Source organism: Ictidomys tridecemlineatus, unplaced genomic scaffold, assembly GCF_052094955.1.
Source record: "Ictidomys tridecemlineatus isolate mIctTri1 unplaced genomic scaffold, mIctTri1.hap1 Scaffold_231, whole genome shotgun sequence".
NCBI lineage: Eukaryota > Metazoa > Chordata > Mammalia > Rodentia > Sciuridae > Ictidomys > Ictidomys tridecemlineatus.
Window position 1 is genome coordinate 262,069 of NW_027521991.1, and position 18,573 is coordinate 280,641.

At 36.1% G+C, this 18,573-nt stretch overlaps 1 long non-coding RNA gene and 1 other non-coding gene across 3 annotated transcripts in view; one reads left to right on the plus strand and one right to left on the minus strand.

Moving 5' to 3' along the window:
* LOC144373095 (uncharacterized) overlaps positions 1-18,573 on the minus strand; it is a 58,937-nt gene that overhangs the window by 29,028 nt on the left and 11,336 nt on the right. For both annotated transcript variants that reach the window (XR_013432880.1, XR_013432879.1), the window contains exon 2: positions 5,148-5,314. This is a non-coding gene — a long non-coding RNA (uncharacterized LOC144373095). The remainder of the gene's footprint in view (positions 1-5,147; positions 5,315-18,573) is intronic.
* LOC120888173 (U6 spliceosomal RNA) lies at positions 11,325-11,430 on the plus strand. Its single transcript, XR_005731679.1, has one exon. It is a non-coding gene; the product is annotated as a U6 spliceosomal RNA (small nuclear RNA).

The following is an 18,573-nucleotide window of genomic DNA, read 5'->3' on the forward strand; positions in this document are numbered from 1 at the left end:
CTGGCTGGGGGCAGAGGCAGTTCTCAGCTGTGCCATCCCCCCACTTGAGACCCCCCTTTCTCCATCTTCAACCCCCTCCAAAATGGGTGCCATTCTCTTACTCTGGATCTCTTTGTCTTATCCCTTCTACTCTCCTCTCGTATCTCCGACTCCAGCCTGAGAAATTTTTCTGCTTTTAAGGATTCAATGCCTTTAATGACTCAAGGTTACACTGGACTTAACAGGGTAATTCAGGAGACTAGTCCTCATGTGTTAAGGTCTAATTCTATGAAGCCCCTTCCTGGAGATACAGAAGTTCCATGTTTAAGTGAACAACCAGGGGATGAAAACCTTGGGGGGGTCTGTAAAGCTAAGCACGCCATGTTCCAAACTTTTCCTTCAGTTTTTCTTCTCAATTACTAGGAATGTCAGGGTCTAGAATAGGACTCATTCATTGTGTGTGGTCAAAATAATTAAGCAATTCACTCAACCATCAAATATTGATTGAAGTACCCACTGAACGCACAGCTCGAGATAGTGTCCTCACAAAGTCTAAGAACAACAAAGGTGCCTCACTTTAGGAACTTGATTATTAACAGTGAGACTTACATGAGAAAACAAATAAAAAACCAAGTGGGAAGATAGAGTGAGAAATGATGCCAGCTGGTGAGACATGCAGGGCACCCACCTCCTCCTTTACATGACATGGTGTGAAAAGCTCCTTGGATAACACAAAGAAGAATAGAGACCTGGTCTGGGGAGGTCATGCACACCTGTAGTTCCTGCTATTCGGGAGGCTGAGGCAGGACAATGATTTGAGTCTAGAAGTTCAAGGTCAGCCTGGGCAACATGGTAATAACCTGTCTCAAAAAATAATGTGGGTGCTGGGACGTCCTTTAGTGATAGAGCTGCTTAGCATATAGGAGGCACTGGGTTCAATCCCTGGCCCCAAACAGAACAATGCAAAAGAACAGAGACCTGAAAGAGTGAATAAAGAAACCACATGGAATCAAGGGACATGGGCTTTTTAGAATGAGCAAAAAGCAAAATTCAAGTTCCTAGACAGGAAGGCCCCTGGGCTGGGGGTGGGGGCAGGACAAAGCCCATGGGGAGATCAAGGGTGAAAGCGAGAAATAATGTCCGAAATGTCCTGGGCGCAGAAGCAGGAGTACAGCATGGGAAACTTTTCAGTGCTATAAATAAGGTCCACCATGTACTGGACATTTGCTGTTAACAGACATGCTTTTCAATTAACTGAAGCTGAGGAAAATAAAACTCCCATTGCTCAACTACAGCGTGCCTTCAGCAAGCACCCACGGCATGTCTATGCACAGATCCAGGCACAAGCCACACTTTGATATCTACCCTACCATTTATAACATTCTGTAATTACATATTCCCCAATCGCTTAGTGGAAAACTAATCAGAAAGCTCATTTCTCTTACAAATATTCAGTTTATAATTTTCTTATGGTCCTGAATCTCTCCTGTTTAATAAATATTGGATGGATAATTGAATGATAAGTGAATAAGAGGGATGAATGGATGAAGAAAAGAAAGAATAAATAATAAATTTAAAGGAGGATATCACTTATGCAAAGTTATGAGACCCAGTGAAATAAGTTCTGTACAATAGCATCAAACAGGGAGAATGAAAACGTAGCCTCGTGGCTCTAGGCAACCATGCAGTGATAAGGTCATAATGACCAGGTCTCAAGGTTGTCCAATTAATGATATTAATTAATTGGGTACTAATTAATTAATTAAGTCATTAATTAATGATATCCCAAGGTGAATCCCCATCTCTTGTTCTAGATTAGCTGGTTAAAAAAACATGATTTTTAGCTTTCAATGGGTTATATAAAACAGCTGATGTGATTCCTGTATAACTTCAAATCTTGTATTTACTAGCATCCTAGGCCATCATTAATTTTAATATAAAAGTAAAGAGTTTCTAAGTCACAAAGCTGCCAAACTTTGGAATTTGATTCTCTAAAGACTCAGTCTTATTATCTATTCAATGGAGATAATAATACTGCTTACATCCTAGGATACTGTGAGGTTTAGATTAACTGATGTACCATGTCAGCCTTTGACTCCACAGATGCTTAGCATAGGGCTTGGCCTGTGTCAGAGTTTGTGTAGACCAGTGGCTATGCTCACTGACAGAGTTAGAAGGATTAAAACATAAAAATCAGAATTGTTCCAAGCATCCCTACATTTCTAGTTTCACATTCACCACTGTGATTTTGTTTCAGTAGAATCTGCAATGGTTATATAAAATATATATAAATGTAGAAAAACTTTTGTTGGCTTTCTCAAGTATTAAAAATAACTTTTGCTCAAAAATGTCTCCTAGAGATATAGATTCACTCACCTGTGTTTATGAAAACTTTTTTTTGCATGTATGTTTATTGGGTTATGGTTTACAATTACAAAATCCTGAAGATAGTTTAAATATTCTCCAGTAGAAGAATGACATGAGTTATTGAATATTCCTGGCTTACAACAGTGGAATGCATTACAATCCTTATTTCACATATGAAGCACAATTTTTCATATCTCTGTAAATAAAGTATGTTCGTCAATTTATGCCATTATACATGTACTTGTTTTTTTATTAAAATTCTTAATACACATAAAACACTAAGAATAATGAGGTAAAGAAATGTGAAGACAATGGAACATTACTCAGCATTAAAAGAGAATAAAATCATGGCATTTGCAGGTAAATGGATGATGTTGGAGAATACAATGCTAAGTGAAGTAAGGGGCCAAATGTTTTCTTTGATATGAGGATGCTGACTCATAATGGGGCTGGGGGGCAAAGGAAGAGTGCAGGAACTTTAGATAGGGCAAAGGGGAAGGAGGCAAAAGGAGGGAACAAGGGGTACGATGGTGGAATGAGTTAGACATCATTAACCTAAGTACATGTATAAGACACGAATGGTGTGAAAATACTTTGTGTATAATCAGTGACTGGAAAAATTGTGCTCTATATGTGTAATGTGAAATGAATTGCATTCTGCCATCATGTATAACAAATTCGAATAAATATTTGAAATGCAAAAAAAGGAAAAAAAAATTAAAAAAAATAAGGGCTGGGGATGTGGCTCAGTGTTTAAGTACCACAGGGTTTAACCTTCCATACCAAAAAAAAAAAAAAATGAATAAAAGAACTGATGAAGAAAGGAGGCCTAAAGAAAGTAAGTGCTAGGTCCAAAGTTGTGGACTCAGATTGGAATGTACCCACTCTCACTAGATTGAGGCCCTTGCCATTCTGATGGTATGTTCAGTCTGGTCATTGATCATATGTTTTACATTATTTACTCCCCTTTATTTTGATTTTAAAATTACTGTCTGTCCATTTTTTTGACTGTATGTGAAGTGATTTTGGCTATGATCTGTCCTACTCATAATACCTTGTAGTTCTTGCTGGATAGAGTCCCTTAATCCCAGATTCTTTTGGGAGATATTTTCTATTACCTGAAACCAACATGTATTTGAGTCAAAGACTTGAGGGTTTGCTACTGGTAATTAAGTTTGAGGAAATTATCTCATGGTTTTGTCATAGAAAAATGCAAATGATCTTTACCATGTAGAGAAGATGTAAAGATCAAATTAAGCATTAAATGCAGTGGGTTGGACATATAATATGTCATGGCTAAATAGTAATTGTCATGATCATGCTGTCATTAACATAGACCAAGTATGTTAGTATCTTTCTATGATGTTAGAATTTATTCAATAACAATAAACTCATAGGCTGTAGCACCTTTAAAAATGTGAAGATATTAAATGAAGTCTAATCTCCTTGAAATTGAAGCACATGAAAATTTATTCCTGTTTGTGTTAAGACTCATGATGCACACAAACTTAACTTTATGTATGCTATGGAGAGAATATGGCAATAATAATTTGCTCTTGAGAACAGGACCAAGGATTTGAAGACTAGACTGAAAATCAAACAAACAAGCAAACAAAAGACAATAGAATATTTTACTATACATATACACTGTTGGGCATTTAAAAATATTTATAGTACTTATTTAATTAATAATTACTCCACAAATCAGGTAAAACATTAAAGCTGTTAAAAAATCAGATAAAAAGTTGTTTTTTCAATAGTTTCATTTTTATTTCAATTTTGGTTGACTCTAGGGCAACATTAATCTATGAATATAAAGGTAGTGCACTATAGAAACAACTCCTGTTTTATTTCCAACATAATAATATTGGAACTGCAGACAAACCTGGGATCATTTGAATTTGCTTGCCCAGACACTAAAATTGTTAGGAAATGCCTTACAGAAGTTAGTCCGACAATTTTAACTCTTCAGAGAGACTGAGAGTGAAGCAGTTTATTTAGGGATTCACTAGCCTTATTGGCTTTCTGTGGGTGATTTTAATTTAGAGGGATTCTTACAAGAGGAAAGATTGCAAACCCCATTTATCAAAGATCAGCAGTGATTAATGGCTGGGAGGCAACTTAGTGGGGAAGAGAGTAACCAGTCCTTGGACACCAAAACATCCAATGGAAATTGAACTTACATGCTGGGTAAAATTCTATTATCTTAAGATATTGTTTATTCAACTAGTTAAACAAGAATAACCCAAGAATCCCTAATATTACTGGAACAAGTCATAAAACTTCAATACAAATACAGGTGAGACATGGATCCCATTGAAATATACACAATAAAGATTTGCTTTTGAGTTATATTATCTTTTATAATATAAATATATTTATATATTTAATATAAACAACTCTTTTATGATACACTTTATAAAAAAATAAAGCCTTTTAAGCCATTTAAAATTGACTGTATTACCCAAAACTCAACTGAATTATTGCCACAAGTAAACTTCTGAAATTTTTTTCCATGCTATAGGGATCAAATCCAGGGGTGTTCTACATTGAGTGACATCCCCATCCATTTTTATTTTATTTGGAGACACAGTCTCCTCAAGTTGCAAAGTTGGCCTTGAATTTGCAATGGAGCCTACTGCCTCAGTCTGTCAAGTAGCTGGGGTTACAGGCATGTGTTACCACATGTAGCTCACTATCCATAAACATCTTATTGCTAAATGCAAAGATTTAATGTCTATTCAATGTTTCATTCAATTTTCTGGAGAGTTGTCACCATGGATAGCATACTGGTCACTCACTTTTTTCAGGAATATCTGTCTGCTCTTGCTGAGACTTCTTTGCAGGAAGTTCTTTCCATAGGCACCTGAATGGCTGTAGGCCTCTTCTCCTCTCCTGCTCAGACTTTTGTTAACATCATCCTTCTTAGACACACAGTCCACTACCCGCTTGCTTCTCGAGGCTGCACCTGTAATTAGATGGTGTCCATGAGCATCAATCCTCCCTGTCTGGGTGCTTGCAAACCACCTCTCCAAATCTAAACAGGTGCTGACCCCCAATGTTTCAAAAATCAGTTTCACCGTTTTCTCCATTCCACATTCTCCACTCCCATCCTCTCTTCTGGTGTCCTTATCAGAGTCAATGTATTTGATCTACTCAGTCACTTAAGTGAACAATAGGAACATTGTCCTTTATCCCAGTGTTTCCAAGCTTTTGAGACTATCAGCACTACCAGTACTATGTACTAAATGTAAATTTTGCTTATCTTCTTATTTAACAAATTTGAGGCTGGGTAAGAATCAGTGAATTAAAGCCTTTTTCACTTGGTCTTTATGATTGAACAGTTCAGACAAATGCCTTTCTTCATTCCTCCCAATTAAATCAATTGCAAAATTGTATAGTATTCTGATATCTGAATAACTCTTGATTCCATCCAGTTTTCACCCCACTAAAGGAACTTAGATTAGGCCACCACCCTCTTTTGCTTTCTCAGTCACCAAATGTCTCACTAGCTTGTGTCTTTTGCACTCTGCCCATTTGTCATTCCAAACTCCTATTCTTACTCACTGCCATCTCCTTAGGACCCCTCTGCCTAATTTTCTTCCACATACCAGTGGCATAGCAGTTTCTAGGTCAATTCTTCTTATTCCCCAGGTCTGGAATAAGTGGCTCTAAGTGTGCACTCAAGTCCTATGTTTTCACTGGGACCAGATGAGGCTACCTTTTGTACATTATTCATGTCTGTTAACAGAGCTGAAGAACTGCAAAGGCAAGGGGTCATGTCATCTCTGGGACCTACTTCAGTGCCTGGCACATTGTCACAGGCTTGCCACACCAGTTGACTGGATTAATCAAAGAGATTATGCACTGGAATTACTAACATGCAAAGCTATGGTGTAAGGTATCAGTTCATTGACTGATTAATGAACACAGGCTATTGCTGCAAAGTTAAAGGTCAAATCAGTAAAAAATAGAGGAGTTTGGAGAGGACACAGAAATGACCAGTACTAACATATATGGACACTACATCAAAATGATAAAAGACTGACTCTCAACTAGCATAAAATCTGTGTAATCTTGTGAGTAAAGAGCTCCTGAAAAGCTCCTGGAAGGGCATTTAGCTCAGATTCACAAATTTGTTTTACTTATGATAACTGCTATTAAAATTAATCAAACGTGCTATGTAAATGCCCCTTAAACATATTTAGATTTTGAAAATTGCCATTAAACAGATGAGAAAATAATGGAAGTGCACTTTCAGCATAATTGTCATTAGCAAAGCTAATTGTTTGTGTTCATTTAAATGCTAAGCGTATTCACTTGCAGTGCAGTCTTTCTAGCTCAGACCAGAAAAAAAGAAAAAAAGAGAGACAAGCAGTAGGCAAGCTAAAGCACTGTCATGCTGTAAATTTTGCAGGAATAAAAACAAAATGAGAAAAGATCTCTCCACGGGGGAAATATTTCCAAACTCATTTTAAGAGGCCAGAATTGCCCCAGTACCAAAGCTGGGGGTGTGGGGAATGAGGAAAGAGAACCAGTCCCTGAATAAACACACCTGCAGAAAACCCTAAATAAATGCTGACAAACCAAATTCAGGAACTAATCTAAAAGGTTATGCATCAGGATCAAGTGAGATTTATCTCTATTATGCAAGGGTAGTTTAACATATGCAAATCAAACTATGTGACATATCACATTAACAGAATGGGAGATCAAAACTACCTGATCATCTCAATAGATGCAGAAAAAGCATTTTGCAAAGCTAAGCATCCACTCATGGTAAAAACTCAAAATAGGAATTTAAACAGAAAATTTCTTCACACAATAAAGAACATTTATAAAAAACTCACAATTAACATCATAGTCAATGGGAAAAAATGAAAGTTATTTTCTCTAAGACCTGGTACAAGGCAAGGGTGCCCAACACTTCTGTTCAACATAGTAGCAGAAGTACCAGAAAGAGGAATCTGATAAGAAAAAGAAATAGAAAGCATGCAAACAGAGACTGAGGAAGGAAAATTATCTATTTGCAGATGACACATCCTTATACATAGGAAACCCTAAATATTTAACAAAAAAATTAGAGTTAATTAACAGATTTGATATAGTTGCATGCTAAAAACCCCATCATAGAAATCAGTTGTTTCTATACATTAACAGTGATTTATCTAACAGGGTAATCAAGAAAACCAACCCACTTATGATAGCATTAACAATGATAAAATACTTATAAGCTAAAGAATAATGCTATATGACTAAACACAGAAAATTATGAATATTTGAGGAAGTGAAAGATCCACACACTGAAAACTATGAAATATTTATGAAAGAAAATAAATGAGAGACACATTAATGAAAATATATTCTTATTCATGAATGAGAAGTCAATATTGTTAAAATATCTATAATACTCAAAGCAATGTACACATTTAACACAATCCCCATCAAGAGAAAAAGAAATGAAGAAAAACATTTCTCAATTTCAAATTACATTACAAAACCATAGTAACTGAAGCATCATGATTCAGACCTACAGGCCAATGAGACAGAGTGCAGAGTTCAGAAATGAATCCAGGCCTGCATGGCCAATGAAGATTTCATAAGGACACCAATAATACACAATGGAAAAAGGACAGACTCTTTGATGCATGATTCTTGGAAAACTGAATACCCATATGGAAAAGAATGAAATTGGACACTTCGATCACACCTAAAAATCAAGTAAAACTAGATTAACACTAACAAGTAAAATTTAATAAAACTCCTAGAAGAAAATACAGCGGATCATTTTCATGGAATAGGTCTCTGCAAAACTTGTTGGGTATGACACCAAAAGTTTGAAGCTAAAATAAACAAGACTACAACTTTTATGCACAGCAGAGAAAACAATCTAGAAAATGAAAAGGCAACATATGATTAGAAGAAAATATTTACAAATCATACATCTGATAAAGGGTTAATATCCAAAACACATAGCAAACTCACACAACTCAATATAACATAAGTAAATGAACAAATAAATAAAATAATTACAAAATGGACAAAAACCTGAGGAACTATTTTTTTTCCAATAAAGACATACAAATGGCCAAAAGATGAATGAAAAAGAACTCAATGAGGCTAGTATTTTGCATTTGAGGAAAATGCAAGTCAAAACCAAAATGACTATCAGCTCACAACCCTTGGATTAGCTACTGCCAAAGACAAAAAGTAGCATGTATTGGCGAAGGTACAGGAAAGGAAAGCCATGGTACCCTGTTGGTGGAAGTGTGCACTGGTAAAGCTATTAATGGAGAATGATACACAGGTTCCTCAAAAATAAAAAGAAAACTATAACTACCATATAATCCAGCTGTCTGTCTTCTATATGTGTACTCTACATACATGAGATTAGTGCCTCACAGGGATAATCTGCACCCCTATGTTCATTGAAGCATCAGCCCTAATAGGTCAAGAAGGGAAATAACCCAAGTGTCCATCACAGATGATTAGATAAAGAAAGATTAGTATATATACACAATGTAACATCACCAGCCTTTAACAAGAAGCTACCATTTATGACAACGTGGAGAACCTTCATGCTGAGTTAAATAAACAGCACACAGCAAGAAACATACTGCTCACTCTGACTTACTATATGTGCAATCTAAAATAGGCTTCACACATGAAAATAATACACATCACAAATTTCAGGAGGAGAGGAAAAAAGTAAACAAGCAATAACTAAAGTAAAAGTACAAATACATTTTCTAAACTAAAAAGAGAGCAGTAATTCCTTGAGTCCTCACATCTAAAACAAGGATTGATGAGAATTCAGTGGTGATGAGGTTGGAGAGGGAGGGTTAACCAGAGCAGGAGAAGGCTGGATGTGGGCATGCTGGCTCAGCTGTAGCAAGCACGTGGGACTCTTTTCCTAGTGGGATAGGAAGAAGCGCTTCAAGGAAGACAATCAAGCCTAAAGCAGTGTGACATATATTCTCTTCTGGCAAAATTCATAAAAGAGATGGTTATTGAGATGAATCCAAATAAAATCCCTGAATTCCTAAATCTCAAGATAAGAATAAGGAGAATGCTGGAAACGACAAATAGCAAAGGAGAATGCTCATTTCTGAGTTTGGGATTAAATGCCACATGTAGTCTTTGTACTATTCTGTCCTTTCTAAATTTTCCACAGTGTGCACAGAGTGCTTTTTTAATCAGAGTAAACAAAACTATGCTACTTTTTAAAAAAAGTCAAACCAGCTCATACCTATTAGCCACTTGCACCCAAGTTTTCCCTTAACTGTTATGCTATTATATTAGAGCTATTTGTTAACAACATTTCATTCTGAAAAGAACACATGAATAGGCATTTAATTGCATAGGGGATTTGTACTGAAACTATTTTAATAAATCAAGTTTGGAACATCTGCAAACATTTGTACCTAAACTGCATATTTGAAGGAACAAAACCAAAAAGCACAAAAGCTCTGAATCAAAATAAAGATGAAATATTTCAACACAAAACTGCTGCCAAAATCACAGTAGAAAATCATTGTTGTTTTGTACACAATTCTGAATTGTTTAATGAAGTTCTGATTGTCTTTGATGCAAAGTAGCAAAGTTCTTCAGAGAGAAAAGCAATGTTTTTCTTTAGTTTACAGCCAGTGAGAAAAATCATAGAAATCAAGGAAAATAATATCGAATGCAATGTTCTTTGGTTTTCTTATTCCAAGAGATGTTTGGTTTACTCTCACAACAAGATACATTTTCACCATTGTCAAAAACAACAGAACTCATTTAAGCTGACACAACCTTAAAACACCCCAGAGAAGCCGCCTATTACCTATAATGGGTAGAAAATGAGTCATCAAATGCCCTATTCCCAGAAATGGATTTGAAGGTGGAGGAGCAAGTATTTCTTCTCAGGTATTTATCAGAGTCTATAATGATACACTTTCTTAATTGGTAATTAGTTTTTGTTTCTTTCCAGTTCTGTTTCTTGACCATTTATTGGGTAAACTAATAAATTGTGGGCAAAAGAAAAACAATGTGCTTGCTCCACAAAAACTCCTGTAACATTGCTAATAGCTTTCATTTTGAAAGTATGGTTTGGTAATGTCAATACATCAAGATACAGAAATCAATGGTATTGCTCATAAGATTAGCAATAGTGACTATCAACACCGATCAGCTGATGAAGCAATAAACAAAACTGGTACTTCCATGTGATGTGATGTCACTCAGCCCTAAGAAGAAAAGAAGTGATAATACATGCTTGCATAAGAATATAAAAGAAACTCAAAAACATAATTAAAAGTAAAAGAAGCCAGACACTAAAACTGAAGGCCTGCCTGACTTGGAATGGATGGAGAACTAATTACTTCTAGAGCTTCTTAGAACCAATAGCCAAACTTCTTATGAACTTTTGATTCAAAAACTGCTGCTAAAATTGGGGGTGAGTTGCTAGTTGTGGCATTTTTCTTGATAACAAAATATTTTAAAAATATTAAATATGTAAGTATCAAATACATAAATTTAATTTATATTTATTGGATAAAATAAATACACAAAGAAATTTAGAATTGTCTTTGTGTGTGTAAAATATTTCTTACAGAAAAAGAAAGATGCAGAAAAATTTGCAGATTGAAATTAACATGTTCACACTGCTATTATGATCATGTGCCACATTGCAATGTCTGGGTCAATCATGATCCAGGTAGGGCCATAAGATCATCATGGAACTGTAAAATTTCTGTCACCTAGTGACTCTGTAGCCATCACAAGGTCACAGCACAAAATATTGCTCATGTTGTGGTAGTGCTCAAGGTAACAGACCTACTGTGCTGTCAGTCATACAAGAGCACAATACATAAAGCATAATAAAAAACACTTGATAATGACAACAAATAACTATGCTACTGGCTAATGTATTTACTATGCATGTTGTCATTATTTTAGAGAGTACCTCTTCTGCTTACATTAAAATGTCGACCATCATCCTCACTTTGGCAGCACATATACTAAAATTGAAATGATACAGAGAAGATTACATGGGCCCTGCACAAGGATGACATGCAAATTTGTAAAGTATTCCACGTTTTTAATTAAAGAAACAATAAATAAATAGAAGAAATACTAGTAGTGTAGAGAAAGGGGAATAGGGGGAAGAAGGAGGGAAGGAGAGGAAGCACTGGGGACTGAAGTGGAGCAAATCACGTTCCATGCATATATGAGTAGGTCAAAACACTATTATGGTAAATATTATGCACTAATAGACACATTTTAAAAAATGTATACTGTAAGACATTCTGCAAGCTCTGATGGTGGTGCCTTATACATTCCATGTGTATTGCATCTCTTGATGGCATCACTTTCTCTTGTGCTTTATACAATCTCATGTTGTTTTGTTCATCATGGCCCTAGGAACAGTAGGCCATGCCATACAGACTAATTAGCTTAGGCATGTAGTAGGCCACACCATTTAGGTTTTGGAAAGTGCAGAGTATCATGTCCATGTGTGGACAAGTTCACTTAACAACACGTCTCAGAGTGTATCCACGTTGTTAAGCAAAATGTGTGTGTACATACATAAAATGTTTTTAGAAAGATAAGTAATTTACTGACATAAACATTATGTCTTTACTACACATTGTGTCATTATTATTCTAAACAGGAATAGCAGATTTATAACTTTCTTGTCTGATGAATGTCTCTCTCTCAGCTTGAGCAATAAAAACTCAAAATATTTGCTAGCAAGAGGTGGTGGACTCAGTTTGGGTCAGGTAGTAGAACAGTAAGAAACTTAAATCACGGACATGGAGAGAGGAGATCTGTAGAAGAGCTCTGGCCATATACTCTTCACACATTTCTATCTGACTTCTAAATTACATGTATGCAGGGGAAAAGAGTCTGGCAATATTGAATGCACTAGGAAACATGAATCCCCTATACATCTACATGTATTCTTCAACTTCCACAAAATTCAAGCAACAAAAGTGTAAAATATTTAACTTCAAATCATTGGTTGACTACTAATTATATAGAAAAACTAAGGAAATAATAAACAAACAAGAAAATAAATGAAAAATTTTCATAGATAAGAAAAGTACTTTTTTAAGACAGAATGCAAAGTTGTAACAATGTGCTCTCTGTAATACATAGTTCAAAACCAAAAATTTTTGAGAATTTAGAGATGCAGGAAAATGTTTTATCTGCTTTGGAAATAAGAAAGCAATAGAAAATGATTCTAAGGGGGACCACATATTAGCTAGAGCAAATATTTCTGTGCACATGATACAGATATGTTACAAGGAACATGTTAAGGTAATCTAAGAGATATATTCAAATAATGAATAAATGAAAAATTGTGAGAGAGAAATGAAAACTACAAAAAAAGACAACAATGGAAAAATTAGATCTAAAAAATGCAGTAATTAAATTGAAAAATATATCAGATGAACTCGAGGGCATATTTAATAGAGAAGAAATAGTAGGAAATCAAATTAAGAATAAGAGAAAATTATAGTTCAAATAATAGAAATATTGAAAAAAATGGAAAGCCTCAGAGACACATAGGATAATATTAAACACCACAACGTACATATAATTGGAGTCCAAAAAGATATAGAGGAAGTACATACAATTATTGAAAAAGATAATAGTGAGAAAATATCCCAAAATATTTTCATCACAAAATATTACCCTACATGTTCAGGAAGTTGAGTAAAATCTGGTCAGGAAAAGCATCCAAATTATCACCTAGACACATACTCAAGATGCTAAATCTCATTTGAGATAAATAGAAAAAAAGTAGAAATCTTTAAAGTGACAAGGAAACAAAAATTAAATACATGTATCAATCCTAAATGTATATTGCTAAGTGAAAGATGCCTGTCTAGAAAGACAATTTGAAACCTCTCAGAAAAGACAAAACTATTGCGAAGATAATAAAAACTATGGATTGCCAAGCATTCAGAGGATGGATGAATAGGCTGCCTACAGGCAATGTTTTATGGCAATGAATGTAGTCTGTATGATACTGCAGTTTCACACTCATGGCACTATGCAGTTGAAAGGCAGGGGGATCACAAGTTCCAGGCCACCTGGCTAATTTAGAGAGATCCTCAGCAAATTAGTGAAATCCTACTCTCACTTCAAAATAAAAGAGATAAAATAAAAATGGCTGGGGATATGGCTCAGTTTTAAAGTGCCTCTAGGTTCAATCCCTAATATCAAAAAAAAAAAAGAAAGAAAGAGCAAACCTTAATGTATGCAAATCCAAAAATCACTAGGTAGGGCTGGGCTCAGTGGTGCTACAAAAAGGGCCTGGGGACTGGGGATGTGGATCAGTGGCTCAGTGCCCCAGGATTCAATTTCTGGTACAAAAAAAAATCATTTGGGAGGAAAAGAGATCCAGGATGAAATTATAAATTAACAAGCTAACTGTGGCATAAATATATGAAACAACTCATTGATGTGAGGGAAATGTGCTATCCTATGTAACTGTGGAAATGAATAAAGTCTATAAGACCAAAGAAAAGAGGAACTGTATATAAGCACTGCAGTCCAATATAGTGCATGTATTAATGACTGTGATGTTATCATATATAAAAGCTGAAATTCAACAAATAAGTATATGGATGGTGGATTTGGGGTTACATTTTTCAGTGCCAGGTAAGCAAAAGGAAGTCACTGTAATGTCCCATGAATTAATTAATTAGAGTAGAAGAAAACGATATGAACTCACATTTAGCTTAATTTAGATACAGTTACATAAAAAAGTTTATAGATCTGTGTCTCTACATACATTAGTATATACACTTTTCCTTGTTCTTCAAGCTGAAAATATTGACACCCAGGAACACTGAGCACATCTAGTGTCTATGCTGAGTAGGACACTCTCTCCTACAAGGCATGTGGTGGATGGTAGGTAGATGTTTATGATTATCTAGAATCCAGTTTGCCTTTTATGGTTAGAACAACCTAATTGTATCTGATATACCACAGTAATGATCTATGTGTTTTAAGTAGCATCGTGTGATTTAACTAAGCCAATAAGAACCAATGATCCTCTAGCCTACAACTTTGTTGGAACTATAAGGAGCTAGTAAGCTAGTAGTTTACACAGCTGGAGCTGACAGTGGCCATCTCCTCTACAACTTAGGAAGCCCAGGGTTTATATTGTTAATATGACACAGATGAAAATGAGGAAGAGAAGACAATAGGAGACTTACTGACATTGTTGAGCTGCTAGATCTCAGTAGTCCTGCAGTGAACATTGCTTTTGAAATTTAAAATCTTATTGACCAATATTCCCTGATTTTTTTTCATTAGAACAATTTGAAATAATTTTGTCATTGATAGGTAAGTGGTCTTATTGATACAAGTAGTTACTGGAGCAAGGACTCAGGGAGAAAGCAAAGACACAGTGCATAGATTAAATCAGGGGAGCCAGTGACCAGACTGGGTTCAAGATCAAGATAAATTTTAAATGGTCAATGAGAGGAGAACTGTGTAACAGGGCAGGTGGCCAGCCTGAAAGACAGATCAAATTAACTGGAACTGTTTAGCTTCTGCTATGTGAGCATCCAGTGATAAGTTCACTCTGAAGACATGAAATCAGACAGAACATTTTGATTCCTCTCACTTAATGGATAAAGAACTAGGGAATGATCTCTATTTGTCCCAAATGAAGCAGGACTGGAACTGAAGCCATCAAAGAAAGCCAATACTTTCTCCTTTTATGGCACAGCATGGAGGAAATACCATGACTTTTAAACAGATTTTTCCATTGGAAAGGCGTTAACTGAAATCAGATTGTGTTTATCTATACTGAAAGAAGTTAATTTACTAACCACCACTATTTACCACTCTAATAACATGTGGTTGGGGCAAATTAAATCTGAAAATATACTTACATTGACATTACCAGTCCCAAATGCCAAAGAGAACCAACTTAAGAGAACCAATTGTTTGTTCTTCCTTCACAACAAGGAAAGGATGCCAGTTCATAGTTGGAAGGGTAACTGGCCATACTCAGGACCCTTTCTTTTTTTAAAGACAAACAACCAACCAGTTATTATCTTCATCATCAGTGTTAAGGTATTTAAGCTCTTGATCCACTGGCATCATAGTCAGGATACCAAGTCAGATTTATTTTATATACATCAAGCTTCTGTTTGCAGCAAAAGTGTTATAATTATGCTTTTGGAAGATAATTTATTAGCTGAAGTTTCCAATGCTTCAAAATATTAGCATCATGTTAAGATTCATTTTACTTTTTCTAACTACCTTTTATTATATTATGAATTTATATTGGGATTCAAATTTAATTAGCACCTGAAACAGGAATATCCAACAATGATTTATAAGTTAAATGTTATCTGCTACTGAACAGAAAACCTGCTTTAATATTTGGGGAACTCAGACATCTTTTATTTGATTTCTTTTATTTAAAATTCAGCTGTGCTGGGGAGGTTTTCATCACTGTGACAACATGACTGAGAAAAACAACTAATGATTCCTTTTGGGTCATGGTTTCAGACATTTCAGTCCCTGGTCACTTGGTCCCACCTCTTTGACGGGAGGCAAGACTGAATGTCATAACAGAGAGAATGTGATAGTTCATAACTGCTTGTCTTACAGTCATGGGGAAGCAAATAAAACAAGAGTAAGAGAGGGACAGGGTATACTCTTTAAGGACACACCTAGTGACCCACTTCCTCTGACAAGGCCTCACCTCCTAAGGTGTCCACCACTTCCCAGAAAATGCCATCAAATTATGAATCCATCAATGAGGAGGTCAAAGTCCTCATGATCCAATCACTTTTTATTTTTTTAAGTCATTTATTGAGGAATAATTCACAAACAGTACAATTCACCCTTTTGCTTTAGAGTTAGGGATCTTGACAAAGGATCCTCCTGCATTCTCCAGCATGATCAAGCTTAGAGTTTGATTACCCCATAAAATCCTTTCATGATCTTTTGTTGTCAATTTCCTCCCTGTGCCCTTCTGTTTTTTCTTTGTCCAGGATCCCGTATAAATGGGGTCGTTGCCATTTTCATCTGGCTTCATTCATTTAGTTCAATGCATTTGAGATTCATCCATGTTGTTGTTCATATTGTTTATTTCCTTTTATTGCTGTGTAGTATTGTATGGATTCCCTATGGATTATTTATACATTCACCAATTGAAGGATTTTGTTTTTACATTGTATCTAGTTTTTGCCAGTACTTTTTGTTTGTTTGGTTGGTTGGTTTGGTTTTTTTGTACCAAGGATTGAACCCAGGGGTGCTCAACCACTGAGCCACATTGCCAGCAACCCCCTGAGCACTCTTTTTTTCTTTCTTTATGAAAATTTATTTTTAAATTTTGAGACAGATTCCCACTAAGTTGCTTAGGTTCTCATTAAGTTGCTGAGGCTGGCTTTGAGTTTGCAATCCTCCTGGCTCAGCCTCCCAAACTGCTGAGATTACAGGTGTGGGCCATGGTGCCCAGCTGTTTTGGGCAGTTATAAATAAAGCTGCTGCAAACATTGATGCACAGGCATCACCTCCGATCCTTTTAGTCACCACCCCACCACTGCCGTATCTGGTCCTCCTCCACCTGTGACTCCATAGGTCAGGCCATAGGCCATTGTCCTTCCTCCTCTGCTCAGACATAAGTTTTCATTTCTGTTGGGTAAATTCTTAGAGGTAGCATTGCTGAGTCATAAAGTAAAATGTGTGTGGAACTTTGTAGGAAATTGCCAAATTTGTCTTCCAAAACAACTGTACCATTTCCAATTTCTACCAACAATGTGTGGGAATTCCAGTTGCTCCACATCCTCATCAACATTTCACACTGCCATTTGTTATTTTGTTTTAAATTGTAGCCTGCTTAATAAATGAGTAGTGGTATCTCATTAAGGCTCTAGTTTGTATTTTCCTAATGAATAATGATGTTGAGCATATTTTCATGTTGTATTGGCCATATTTGGTAAGGTTGTTGCTCCAATCTTTGCATATATTAAAAAAATCTTAATTGAATTTTAAGAGTTCTCTATACTAAATTCAAATCTATGTTTTGCAAATCTTTTTCTTTTTTTTTTTTTTTTGGCTATCTGTGGTTTTTGTTTCATTTTCTTCATAGCATCTTCCGAAGAGCAGGAGTTCTTAGTGTTGTTTTTCCAGTTCTGGAGATTGAATCAGAGGTGCTCTACCAATGAGTATTGTTGTTCATTCCTCAGGGAAAATCATGTCATCTGTGAAGAACAGTTTCATTACCTTCTTTCCAATCTGTGTGTCTTTATTGCTTTTTCTTTTTAGTGTTGAATAGGAATGAGAAGAGTGGGCATCTTTTTTTTTATTGTTGGTCGTTCAAAACATTACACAGTTCTTAATACATCATCTTTCACAGTTTGATTCAAGTGGGTTATGAACTCCCAACTTTACCCAGTATACAGATTGCTGTATGCCTACCTCTGGTCATTGCTGCATTAGGAACCAAGCCTTCAACACATTAGTCTTAGGGGACAATATAGATCCAAGCCATGACATAAGGTCAATATGCTTCAAAATCTGTCCTGATGGTAATATGATACAGTGTTGAATAGACTGAAACTTTACATGGTACCCCATAATATGAACATTTATTATGTCGATAAGCTAAAAATTACCACTTTTCTAAATCTTTCTTTCAAGAGATTCATATCTTGTTCAAATTCTTGTCTAAATAATTGGTACTCACAGAAAATAGGCTTTTGCTATGCCACCAGTGATTTCTCAACGCTCCGGGGTCTCCCTGCCACAGGCACACCAGGGGTGAGGGCCCTGTGTGCTCGGGACACCTCAGTCTTGGGTATTTTTTTTAACTTTTAAAAAATGTTTTTTTATGTTTATTTTTTTATTTTCAGGTTGTGCTGAGGATCAAACCCAGTGCCTCACACCTGTGAGCCAGATGGCGCTGGGAGTGGAATTCATGAGGCACAGAACAGGGACTGCTTTTGGCTCCCACTGAGTGACACAGAAGTCACATTTCCCAAGACCAGACATTGCAGGGCAGCGGAGCGGAGCACCCGCTGTGAGTGGGAACACAGACCAGAGTCCCCTGGGATAAACTGCCCTGAATGGTAAACCCCTATTCATCCTTCAAGACCCAACTCGTGGACTCCCTGCGCCAGTTAGTTGTCCAGTCTCACCGGGCCTCATGAGGGCTCCTGTCCACTGCTTACCAAATACCATTTGGCAATGCCCCCCCTGACTTGT